General features: G+C 45.2%; 1 protein-coding gene across 2 annotated transcripts in view; it reads left to right on the top strand.

Annotated features, from left to right (window-relative positions):
• Positions 1–13,290, top strand: part of WDR27 (WD repeat domain 27) — a 286,735-nt gene that overhangs the window by 75,276 nt on the left and 198,169 nt on the right. The gene's annotated exons all lie outside the window — the stretch shown is intronic.

Raw genomic sequence — 13,290 nt, 5'->3', positions numbered from 1 at the left:
TGTGTTTCCCCCTCTAGATTGTGAGCTCGTTGTGCAATCATCCTCAACTGTGTGGGTGGATAATTCTCAATTCTACTCATCTTATGATTCCCCCATTTTTCTCCAGCATTTCACCACAGAAGTCAAGTATTACTGATTCTTGCAAATAAGAAAGTCTTGCCTTACATGTACCTGTCCATTCATTTTTCCCTTGCCTGTACCTGTCCTCTTATTGCTTAAATTCTCTTGTTTCTCTTCTTCCCTCTTGGTGCCCTTTCTTGTTTCTTTCTCCCATTCTTATTACTACCTGTGACTCAGTTTTCCTTGTTTCCCTGTTCCTTTGACTTTTTCCCCTCTTGTTCTTGTTCATTAATTTATTCATTCAATCATATTTATTGAGCGCTTCCTTTGTGCAGAGGACTCTACTAAGCACTTGGAAAGTACAGTTCAGCAACAGAGACAATCCCTACCCAACAACGGTTCTTCCCTCTCACATCACCCTTTCCATATGCCCCTTTTCAGCACTCTCCTCCAGTGCATTCTTTAACAATCCTTCTGACTTTTATTCCTTTTCATTTCTGTCACCTTCTCCTCTCCTTTTCTCCACCCTTCCCTCTCAAGTCTGCCCCAATTACTGGGCTCCTTGTCCTTGTCCTTTCTTCGCCTTTTCTGCTTAATTCCCACTCTCTCTTTCTCAATTGTCCTATCTTCCCCATTTTCCCCTGTGGTAATAAGGATGGGAGGGAGAGTCAAGCAGAGGCCTACCCATTCCATTCCTAGCTTGGGCCATGGCTAGTGAGTGGAAGGCAATCTGCTACAAACTCACCTGTGCTGGGTAGTAGCAGCACGGGAGAGAGGCGAGGGTGGAGACTCAAATTTACTGGGCACAAGGTGGCAACGGAAAACCACTTCCGGATTTTTACCAAGAAAACTGTATGGATGCACTACCGGAACCATTGCAGTTGGAGGTGGGGCATTCTGGGCGAGATGTGTCCATGTAGTCGCTATGGGTCAGAAACAACTTGACAGCATAAGGCACAAAAGAGACTTATCCAGATTGTCCAGCTGGGTTCCATGAAGGATTATTACCATTTTGAACTGTGAACCATTTATCCCTTGAAGTCCTTCAAAATGATTGAATAAATGTCCCTCCTTATCATGTCACCTCATCCATTGCCCGAGTAATTTAAACTATGGAGTCACTGGCCTAGTGACAAGGAGATGGAGGTGGGGAAAGGGAGGGTGGGGCATTCCAAGATCTCCACTTTTACCCCTCCCACAACACCTTTGTGTTCTCCCCCCCCCAACGGCTCCTGTCTGCCTTCCGGAAAAGCAGCTAGTGGTGGTGATGGCGTGATCCTCACCCCCTACACACACACCCTGCCCCCAGAGCCTCCCCATACCTCCTCTCTGTCCTCCGGAGGGTGGGGGGCCGGGGTCATGGAGGGGAATGCCCCAGTTGGCGGCAGACAGGACACATTCCAAACCCTCCAGGAGCCAGGATAGAGCACTATGAGACTCATGGGGTGTGTGAGGCTTGGGGAGCCAGGATGCAACATTTTGAGATATTCTATAGCAAATAAAATCACTGACCCCAGATTTCTTCCTGTCAGCTGTAATGACAAGCAGCAGTGGGAAAGAAGCATTTTGTGTGAGTGGCAGATATTTCCTGGCCTAATGGAAAGAGTATGGGTCTTGGTGTCCAAGGACATAGGCCCTAATCCTAGCTCTGCCAATTTCTGCCACACGATCTTGGGCAAGTCACTTAACTTTTCTGGGCCTCAGTTCCATCATCCTTTTTCCACTTCCGGAAGTGGTTTTCCGTTGCCACCTTGTGCCCAGTAAATTTGAGTCTCCACCCTCGCCTCTCTCCCGTGCTGCTACTACCCAGCACAGGTGAGTTTGTAGCAGATTGCCTTCCACTCACTAGCCATGGCCCAAGCTAGGAATGGAATGGGTAGGCCTCTGCTTGACTCTTCCTCCCATCCTTATTACCACAGGGGAAAATAGGGAAGATAGGACAATTGAGAAAGAGAGAGTGGGAATTAAGCAGAAAAGGCTTAATGGGGATTAAGACTGAGCGCTGTGTGAGACAGGGACTGTGTCCAACCCAATTATCTTGTGTCTACCCCAGCACTTAGAACGGTGCCTGGCGCATAGTAAGTGCTTAACAAAAGCCATAAGACCCCCCCCCCCCAAACAACTCACACACACACACACACACATACACACACACACAAGCACACTAAAAAAAACCAAACCAAAAAAACTGATTATCTAAAGAAACCCCAAATGTATTTTCTTAAATCTGCCTAGCACTTAGTCGGTGTTTAACAAATATCCTCCCATCATCTCAAGCTTAACATGTCCAAAACAGAACTCCTTTCTTCTCAGCCAAACCCTCTCTTCCTACTGACTTTCCCATCACTGTAGGTGGCACCACCATCCTTCCTATCTCACAAGCCCGAAACCTGTAACTGTGGCATTATCCTTGACTCTTCTCTCTCATTCAACCCACATATTCAATCCATCACTAAAGTCTGTCAGTCTCACCTTCACAACATTGCTAAAATCCACCCTTTTCTCTCCATCCTAACTGCTACCATGTTAATACAGTCACTCATCCTATCCTGCCTGGATGACTGTGTCAGCCTCCTTGCTGACCTCCCAGCTTCCTGTCTCTCCCCACGCCAGTCCATATTTCCCTCTGCTGCCCGGATCATTTTCTTTAAAACGTTGAGGACATGTCACCCTGCTCCTCAAAAAACTCCAGTGGTTGCCCATCCTCTGCTGCAACAAACAGAAACTCCACAACATTGGCTTTAAAGTACCCCACCACCTTGCCCCCTCCTACCTCACCTCGCTTCTCTCCTTCTACAGCCCAACCTGCACACTTCGCTCCTCTAATACTAACCTTCTCACTGTGCCTCAATCTTGCTGCCGACCCTTAACCCTCATCCTGCCTCTGGCCTGGAATGTCCTCCCTCCTCAAATCTGACAGGCTATTACTCTCCCCGCTCCAAAGCCTTAATGAAAGCCCATCTCCTCCAAGAGGCCTTCCTAGACTTATCCTCCCTTCCCTCTTCTCCCACTCCCTTTGCGTCACCCTGACTTACTCCCTTTGCTCTTTCCCCCTGCCATCTCCATAGTACTTATGTATAGATCTGTAATTTATTTATTTGTATTGATGTCTGTCTCCCCGCCTCTAGACTATAAGCTCATTGTGGGCAGGAAATGTGTCTGTTTATCATTGTATTGTACTCTCCCAAGTGCTTAGTACAGTATTCTGCACACCGTGAACACTCAAATATGATTGAATGAATAAATGAAATACCACAGTAATTATTTCTTTATTATTGTTTAAAAATTTTCTCGGTAAAACATGTTTGCTTCATGCAAACTGATCCACTCTTTTACACACTGTGTGTCTTGCAAGCAGAAGGAATCTTTCAAATTGTTTCCCCTTCCTACTTAACAAAAGCCATAAGACCACCCCCCCCCACAACTCACACACACACACGCACACACACACACACACACACACACAAGCACACTAAAAAAAAACCATACCAAAAAAACCGATTATCTAAAGAAACCCCAAATGTATTTTCTTAAATCTGCCTAGCACTTAGTAGGTGTTTAACAAATATCCTCCCATCATCTCAAGCTTAACATGTCCAAAACAGAACTCCTTTCTTCTCAGCCAATCCTGGTACCTTAGTCTTTTCTACAATAAATAATATACCTTTTTTTCAAAATACCTTAGTTTTTTTAAACAGAAGGATAAAAAGGGATTGATTCCTAACCATAATTATGTTACTATTCAGGTAATCTAGGGTTTTCCACAAATCTCATTAGGTTTCAGAACTATCAAATCATGAAAATAGAATAAGTGCTAAACGAGGCAGATTTCCCATAGAAAGTATAGTTTACCACAGGAAATATTGTGCAATGAATGTATTTCCAAGTTCCAACAATACTGAACAAGGCAATGCTAATGTTTTTAAAATGTTAAAAACTTAATATAATGGAAGATCGATTAACAATATAAATGGAGCAATAGCAGACTGAATTAGTTAGATTATATGTGTACATACATAAATACTTAATTTTTAAAATTTCATCTTTCATAAACTGCTCAGCATAAGGGCACCTTGGGCTAACACATTAGAGGTGCTACTACTATGTTTAATTGATGTGCTAGTATCTAATACCAAAGAAAATGGATTTTTGTCACATTTGGTAGTTCGATCAAAATGGACCTCTATCACATTATGCATGTCAGTTGATGAGGAGAAGAAGGGTAGTGTTTAAGGCAAAGTAACCTCGGCAGCATTACCTTGAAGTGAGGAAACACTTTTAGAAGTACGAACATATACCAACATTAAAATGAAGCAGCACTACGGTGAAAAACTACTAGAAGAAGAGCATTCTGTCAAGGCATGGCTGTCCTCGAAGCAGCAGTAATATGTAGGTGCCCATCATATTCTGAAATTATGCTATGGACAGTGAGGCTGTACCCATGCCTGCTTAATATGGTTGTGAGCACCAGTTGGCAGTAGCAGACAGTCCTGTGCTCTCTTCCTCTTTTATGTCCTTGTTGCCCTTATATCTGCCTAGCAAACCACTGAGGTCCTTTTAATTAATTTATTTATAATTATAAAGTGATATAATTCTTTAAAGTCTGAGCAATTAGGGGAACATTAATTCACGGGCAAAATGGGACAGTGGTAATAATGATAATTCTGGTATTTGTTAAGCACTTACTATGTGCCAGGCACTGTACTAAGCGCTGGGGTGGATACAAGCAAATGGGGTTGGATATCGTCCCTTGTCCCACATGGGGCTTACGGTCTGAATCTCCATTTTACAGATGAGGTAGCTGAGGCACAGAAAAGTGAAGTGACTTGGTCAAGGTCACACAACAGACAAGTGGGGGAGCCGGGATTAGAACCCATGACCTTCTGATTCCCAGGGCGTGCTCTATCCACTATGCTAGGCTGCTTCAGTAGTGGTAGTGTTGTGGTTATTGGAATTTGGGGAGAGGATGAAGCAGTGAGCTACAAATCTAGAAAGCTATTCCCATGGCATTCAGGTGAGTATTTCATTTCTTCACTAGATGGGCAGGGGATGTGTCTGTTTAATGTTGTACTCTCCCAAGTGCTTAGTACAGAGCTCTGCACACAGTAAGTGCTCAATAAATATGATTGACTATTTCAAGGCAAACTTCCTTTTGACAGGAATTTCAGGGGATGAGCGAGGTGTATCCCATAGCAAAGAGTGCACTAAGAGGCAACCTGGGCTTGACCTGTCCAAGGCAGAGTCAACTGACTCCCCCAGCCGCAGATCACCTCCCTATCTAGACCTTTATTTCTCTTAACTGGGAGAGAAATTGAACTGCATCTATTCCCAACAGTATATGCGATAATTCGCTCCATTGCTCCAATACTCCCCAAAAGTGCACAAGAGGGCAGCAGAGTAGTTTGTAATCCCTTGGTGCTCAAATGACTTGCAGTTGCAGATTTCTGATTGACCGATTTGTTATTTAACCATACTGAACTGCTCTAACTTGTTTTCTTATAGTCTTTTTATTTTCCCCAATTTTTTAAAATTCTGCTTTCCAGACTTATATGACTTTTAAATTTATGAATAAATCAGCAGTTGAGAGGCAGTGTTACCTAGTGGAAAGAGGCCTGGGAGTCAGAGGACCTGAGTTCTAATACCGCTCCTCCGTTTGTCTGCTCTATGACCTTGGGCAAGGGGCTTAACTTCTTTGTGCCTCATTTTCCTCATCTGTAAAATGTGGATTAAATCCTATTCCCTCCTTCCTAGACTGTGAGCCCCATGAGGGAAAGGGACTCCGTCCTACCTGATTATCTTATATGTACCCCAGTGCTTTGTACAATGCATGGCAAATAATAAGTTCTTAACAAATACCATAATTATTATTATTGTTCTTATTCTCAAACCTTTTCACAGTGGCCTCAATGGCTGTTCATTTCACTTTTAGCCTCCTGTAAACAAATTGAAAGGGGAATCCATGCCCTCTGAGCAGCGTGGCATAGTGGATAGAACATGGGCCAGGGAATCCGAAGGTTGTGGGTTCTAATCCTGGCTCTGCCACTTGTATGCTGTGTGACCTTGGGCAAGTCACTTCACTTCCTCTGTGCCTAAATTACCTCAGCTGGAAAGGGGGGATTGAGAATCTGAGTCCAATGTGGGACAGGGGCTGTTTTCAGCTTGATTTGCTTGTATTTACCCCAGATCTTAGTATAGTGCTTGACACACAGTAAGCACTTAATAAATACCACAATTATTATTATTACTATTATTATTTATTATGGCTAATGAAAACTCTAACGTGCACTCAGTGAATCCCCTTGGCCAAGAGATTCACATCTGGCAGACCACTCCTCATCCCATCTTTATAAGCTCTTTTAAATTCACATCTCCTCCAGGAAGTGGTCTCTGATTAATTTCTCGTCTTCTCACCCTACTTACCTTCTTCCTGTCACTCCAACACTTCCGTGTCTCCTGAGCACTTGGGTATTCACTCCTCACCCCTCCCTGTAGCACTTATGTACGGATCTTTAAACTTCCGTGGCTGCCTCCTGCTAATGTCTGTCTCCCCTACTAGATTATAAGATTGTATCTGCTAACTCTATTATGATCTCCCACACACAACAGAGCTTTGCACAGAATAAATGCTTAATGAATATTGATTGAAAATTATTTTCTCTATAGCATCACTGCTGTGAGAAGTCCTGTATTCCTGGCACTGTGATAGCAAACTGTTCAGTTGTAAATATGTGTGTAAATTTACAACATTATAAGCTTTGACAAGATAGCAGCAAATGCTGAAAACCATTTAGGAAGCATATTTTCACAAATAATCTACTACATAGAAATAGCTACATTTTCTCCAAAATATGTTTTTAATTTTACGTTTTAACTAAAGATCCACATTAAACTATTTAAAAAATCTACCCTCTTAATAATGAAGTGTCTTTTTAGGGTAATAAGGACATAAAAACCACCATTGTACTATAGAGTGAATTCTCTTTTCTAAGTGATAAGTATGGCAGATTAATTTAACCCATCTTCCAGGCATCTTTTAAGACTGATAATTGCTTTAATTAGGACTTTCTCCTTTTTGTTTCTTCTCTTTGACTCTGCTAGAGAAGGGGGGTGGGAAGGAAGAGAAGGTAGATAGGAAGGCAGGGAGGGAGGGTCCCCTGTGGCAAGAGTTTCCCAGGAAAGCACTGCTTATTCCCTCAGCTGATTAGCCTGGCCCAACTTCAGTCCCCCAACTCCATGGCCCAGGGGACAACTATTGAGAAATGATTTGGCAGGAGGAGGGGTATGGAGAGAAACAGATAAAACAGCCCTTTTGACTATAAGTTCGTTGTGGGCAGAGTTCCCAAATACCAACTCTATTATTTTGTACTTTCCCAGTTGCTTAGTACAGTGCCCTGCACACAGTAAGCACCAAATAAATCCCTTCGATCGACTGGTCGATGAACCGACAGCCAGTCCGTTCACTTCTTGGCGTCATTGCTAACATCCTGGGCTCTGCATTGCCCTTGTGACCACTCCTATCTTGCCCCAGTAGAGCAGTAGAAAGGGCAGGGACAGTTCTCTGCCATTTGCCCCAGTGGCCGCAAATCCCAGCTCCTAAGGGGACTTGGGGGAGCAAAGGAAAGCAGTGCCTGGCCTCATCAGGGATGCCCTCTATTGACATTGCTTCTCTGAAACCAGTCGGTCCACTGGGTCACTGTCCCCACCAACTATGGCTCCATCATCAACATTCCCGACTTGCCCATGCCCCATTGGAAAGGAGCAAATCACGGGGCACAGCTAGATCTGATCAGGGAGTCGGGAGAGGGTGGGCAGCAAGAGTAGGGGTGAGGAGTGATCCCAATGGAGTATGCAGGGTAAGGGGGTGGAACTGTCTCAGAGATAGGGGAAACAACCCCAAAGCTCTCCATCACCTTTCCCCTTCTTACCTCACCTCCCTTCTGGCCTTCTACATCCCAGCCCCCACACTCTGCTCCTCTGCTGCTCCTTCTCACTCTGCCTCAATCTCCCGTGTCTCGCTGCTGACCCCTGGACCACATCCTACCTCTAGCATGGAACACCCCCCACAAATCTGCCAAACAATCACTCTTTCCCCCTTCAAAGCCATACTGAAGGCGCACCTCCTCCAAGAGGCCTTCCCAGACTAAGCCTCAGCTCCACATCTCTTCCACGTTACCTCGACTCAATCCCTTTGCTCTTCCCCTCCCTCCTCACCCCACAGCACTTATGTATAAATAATTCTATTTATTTATATTGATGTCTGTTTACTTGTTTTGATGTCTGTCTCCCGCCCCCTCTAGACTGTAATCCCCTTATGGGCAGGGATTGTCTTTCTTTATTGCTGTATTGTACTTTCCAAGCACTTAGTACAGCACTGTGCACACAGTAAGCGGTCAATAGATATGGTTGAATGAGTGAATGAAAGTGGCGCCCCGCTCTTCCTGGGTAGGGAAGGTGGTAGCAGGAATGGGAGGACGGAATGAGTAGCACTCGACCACAAGCATGACGATAAGAAAGAAAGACAGGGGTCCAGGCTGCTCCACCACTTTCCTGCTGTGTGACCTTGAGCAAGTCACTTCACTTCTATGGGCCCCAGTTACCTCATCTGTAAAATATGAGCCCCTTGTGGGACAGGGACTATGTCCAGACTCATTGCCTTGTACCTACCCCAACGCTTAGAATAGTGCTTGGCATCTAGTAAGTGTTTAACAAGTATAATAATAAGAACAATAATAATTATAAGGGAGTTCCAGGACAGAGGGAGGGTGTGGGAAAGGGGTTGGTGGCAAGATAGGTGAGATTGAGGCACAGTTGAGCAAGCTGGGACTACAGGAGTGAAGTGTGTGGGCTGGTTTGTTATAGGAGATCAGTGATGTAAGGCAGGAGGGAGCTAGCTGGTTGAGTGCATTAAAGGCAGTGGTAAAGAGTTTCTGTTTGATGCAGAGGTGGATGGGCAGCAGCAGCATGGCCTAGTCGATAGAGCATGGGCCTGGGAGTCAGAAGGTCATGGGTTCTAATCCCAGCTCCACCTCTTGTCTGCTGTGTGTCCTTGGGCAAGTCACTTCATTTTTCTGTGCCTCAGTTACCTCATCTGTACATTGGGGATCCAGATTATGAGCCCCATTTGGGACATACACTGTGTCCAGTCTGATTACCTTGTATCTACTTCAGCACTTAGAACAGTGCTTGGCACATAGTAGGCTTCACTCTAGGTTTCAAGGCTCTCCATCACCTTGCCCCTTCCTACCTCTTCTCCCTTCTCTCTTTCTACTGCCCACCCCACACGCTCCGCTCCTCTGCGGCCCACCTCCTCACCATCCCTCAGTCTCGCCTATCCCGCTGTTGACCCCTGGGCCACATCCTCCCGCGGTCCTGGAATGCCCTCCCTCCTCACCTCTGACAATCTAATTCTCTTCCCCTCTTCAAAACCCTACTTAAAGCTCACCTCCTCCAAGAGGCCTTCCCAGACTGAGCTCCCCCCTTTTCCCTCTGCTCCCTCTACCCCCCTTCACTTCTCTGCAGCTAAGCCCTCTTCTCCCCCCTTTCCCTCTCCTCCTCCCCCTCTCCCTTCCCATCCCCTCAGCACTGTACTCATCCGCTCAACTGTATATATCTTCTTCACCCTATTTATTTTGTTTAATGAGATGTACATCACCCTGATTCTATTTATTTGCCATTGTTTTAATGAGATGTTCTTCCCCTTGACTCTATTTATTGCCATTGTTCTTGTCTGCCTGTCTCCCCCGATTAGACTGTGAGCCCATCAAAGGGCAGGGACTGTCTCTATCTGTTGCCGACTTGTACATTCCAAGCGCTTAGTACAGTGCTCTGCACATAGTAAGCACTCAATAAATACTATTGAATGAATGAATGAATAGTAAGCACTTAACAAATACCACAATTATTATTATTATTATTCTTTGTCATATCTTGCCTTGCCTATTCTGCCTCAGCCTCTTCACTAGTGTCCCTGTCTTCACTCTCTCCCCAATCTCAAGTTGATTCTTCATTCTGCTGCCCAGCTCATTTTTCCAAAATATTACTCTGCACATATATTTCACATTCCTCAAAAACCTTCATTGGTTACCTATTCCTCTCCGTAGTAAAAGAAAGTCTTGTTTAAGGCACTCAATCAGTTCCTTCCCTCCTTTTTATCCATTCTCTTCTCCCACTAGACCCTACCTCACTCACGTTGATCCTTTTTGCTAACCTATTCATTGCCACTTGTCCTCATCTTTCCCATCTCTGACCTTTTGCTCATACCCTTCTTCCTCTTTGGAACATCTTCCCCCTTCAAATCCGCTAGTCCACAATTTCACGTCTTTAAAGCCCTCCTGAAATCACATTTCCTTCAGTAGACTTTCCCCAGTTAATTTATCATCCCTGGTAATAGCATGCTTCTAGTATTCTTATTTGCAGCTAACCTTTTATTAAAAGAAGAGCGTATCTACTGTCCTATTTCTAATAGAGGTTCTTTTTTATTGACAGGGAAATTAGCTTCTGAACACTTGTGGGGCTGAAAAGGTCTCGGAGGATTCATTCATTCATTCAATGGTATTTATTGAGTGCTTACTATGTGCAGAGCACTGTACTAAGCGCTTGGAATTTACAATTCGGCAACAGATAGAGACAATCCCTGCCCAATGACGGGCTCACATTCTAAATGGGGGAGACAGACAGCAAAGCAAAACAGAACAAAATAAAACAAGACAACATCATCAAGATAAATAGAATCAAGGAGATATACACCTCATTAACAAAATAAATAGGGTAATAAATAATATATACAAATAAGCGCAGTGCTGAGGGGAGGGGAAGGGGGAGGATGGAGGGGAGGGGAGGGAGAGCAGAGGGAAGGTGGGAGGTTCAGTTTGGGAAGGCCTCCTGGAGGAAGTGAGCTCTCAGTAGGGCTTTTAGTTTGGCGAATGTGAGGAGGAAAGGCATTCCAAGACAGCGGTAGGATATGGGCCAGGGGTCGACGGCGGGATAGGCGTGAATGGGAGACAGTGAGGAGGTGAGCAGCAAAGTAGCGGAGTGTAAAGGGTGGGCAGTAGAAAGAGAGAAGGGAGGAGAGGTAGGAGGGGGCAAGGTGATGGAGAGCTTTGAAGCTAAGGGTGAGGAGTTTTTGTTTCGTGAAAAGGTTGATAGGCAACCACTGGAGGTTTTTGAGAAAGGGAGTGACATGCCCAGAGCGTTTCTGTAGGAAGATGATTCAGGCAGCGGAATGAAGAATAGACTGGAGTGGGAAGACACAGGAGAAAGGGAGATCAGAGAGGAGGCTGACACAATAATCCAGTCGGAATATTAGAAGAGCTTGTAACAGCACGATAGCCGTTTGGATGGAGAGGAAAGGGCAGATCTTGGTGATATTGTGCAGATGAGACCGGCAGGTGTTGGTGACGGATTGGATGTGTGGGGTGAATGAGAGAGCTGAGTCAAGGCCAACGTTGCAGGCCTATGAGATGGGAAGGATGGTTGTGCCGTCCACCGTGACAGGGAAGTCAGGGAGAGGACAGGGTTTGGAAGGGAAGATAAGGAGCTCAATTTTTTTCCCACAGTCCCAATCACATTGGGCACTCTTGTTGTGAGGTCTCCTTTAATAATAATAATGTTGGTATTTGTTAAGCGCTTACTATGTGCCGAGCACTGTTCTAAGCGCTGGGGTAGACATGGGGGATCAGGTTGTCCCACGTGGGGCTCACAGTCTTAATCCCCATTTTACAGATGAGGGAACTGAGGCACAGAGAAGTTAAGTGACTTGCCCACAGTCACACAGCCGACAAGTGGCAGAGCTGGGATTCGAACTCATGAGCCCTGACTCCAAAGCCCGTGCTCTTTCCAATGAGCCACGCTCCTTTGGAGAACTTATTCACTCCCATGGCTTCAGCTACCATGATGCAGATGATTCCCAAATCTACATCTCCAGCCCTGATCTCTCTCCTTCTCTGCAATCTCACATTTCATTCTCCCTTCAGGCCATCTCTACCTGGGTGCCCTGCTGACACATCAAACTTAACATTTCCAGAACAGAACTCCTTATCTTCCCACCTAAGCCCTGCCCTCCCCCTGACTGTCCCACCATCCTTCCCCGACTTCTCAACTCCTCGACTCATCTCTCTCAATCAACCCACATATTAAATCTGTCACCGAATCCTGTCAGTTCAATCTTCACAATGCTAACATCCACAATTTTCTAAACTGCTACGAAGTCAATCCAAGCACATAGCCTATCCTGCCTTGATTACTGCATCAGCCTCCTTGCTGACCTCCCAGCCTCCTGCTTCTCCCCCCTTCAGCCCATTCTTCACTCTGCTACCCGGATCATTTCTCTACAAAACTGTTCAGGCCATGTTTCCCCACTTCTCAGAAAGCTCCAGTGGTTGCTGATCCTCCTCCACATCAAATACAAATTCCTTATTATTGGTTCTAAAGTACTCAATCACCTCACTCCCTTTTACCTTATCTCACCCTTCTCCTACTATAACGCAGCCAACCTATGCACCGTACTGCAATCTCATCTATCTTGCCACTGACCTCTCTTCCACATCCTGCCTTTGGCCTCAAATGCCCTCCCTCTTCATATCTGACAATTATTCTCCCCACCTTTAAAGCCTTATTGGAAGCATTTCTCCTCCAAGAGGCCTTCCCTGGCTAAGCCCCTTCTTCCTTTTCTTTAACTCCCTTCTGCTTCTCCAAGACTTGCTCCCTTTATTCATCGGCCGTCCCAGCCCCCAACATTTTGTACTGACCGATGATCACTCTCCCCACATTCAAAACCTTATTAAAAGCACCTCCTCCAAGAGGCATTCTGTAACTAAGCTCTCATTTCCTTTCCTCTGACTTCCTTTTGCATTATCTTAGCACTTGGGTTTGTGCCCTTTATTCACCCCTCCCTCAGCCCCATAGCATTTATGTACAAATCCATATATATTTATTTTAATATCCGTCTCCTCCTCTAGACTATAAGCTCGTTGTGGTCCAGGAATGTGTCAACTAACTCTGCCATCATTAAGTCCTGTCAGTTCTACCTTCACAACATCGCCAAAATCCACCCCTTCCTCTGCATCCAAACTGCTACCACATTAATGCCGTCACTTATCTTATCCCACCTTGATTATGTTATCAACCTCCTTGCTGACCTCCCAGCCTCCTACCTCTTTCCACTCCAGTCCAAACTCCAGTCTGTTGCCCGAATCATTTTCCTTCAAAAACATTCAGAACATGCTTCCCACT

Source organism: Ornithorhynchus anatinus, chromosome 21, assembly GCF_004115215.2.
Source record: "Ornithorhynchus anatinus isolate Pmale09 chromosome 21, mOrnAna1.pri.v4, whole genome shotgun sequence".
NCBI classification, from domain to species: domain Eukaryota; kingdom Metazoa; phylum Chordata; class Mammalia; order Monotremata; family Ornithorhynchidae; genus Ornithorhynchus; species Ornithorhynchus anatinus.
This window is presented reverse-complemented; position numbering and strand designations above follow the sequence as displayed.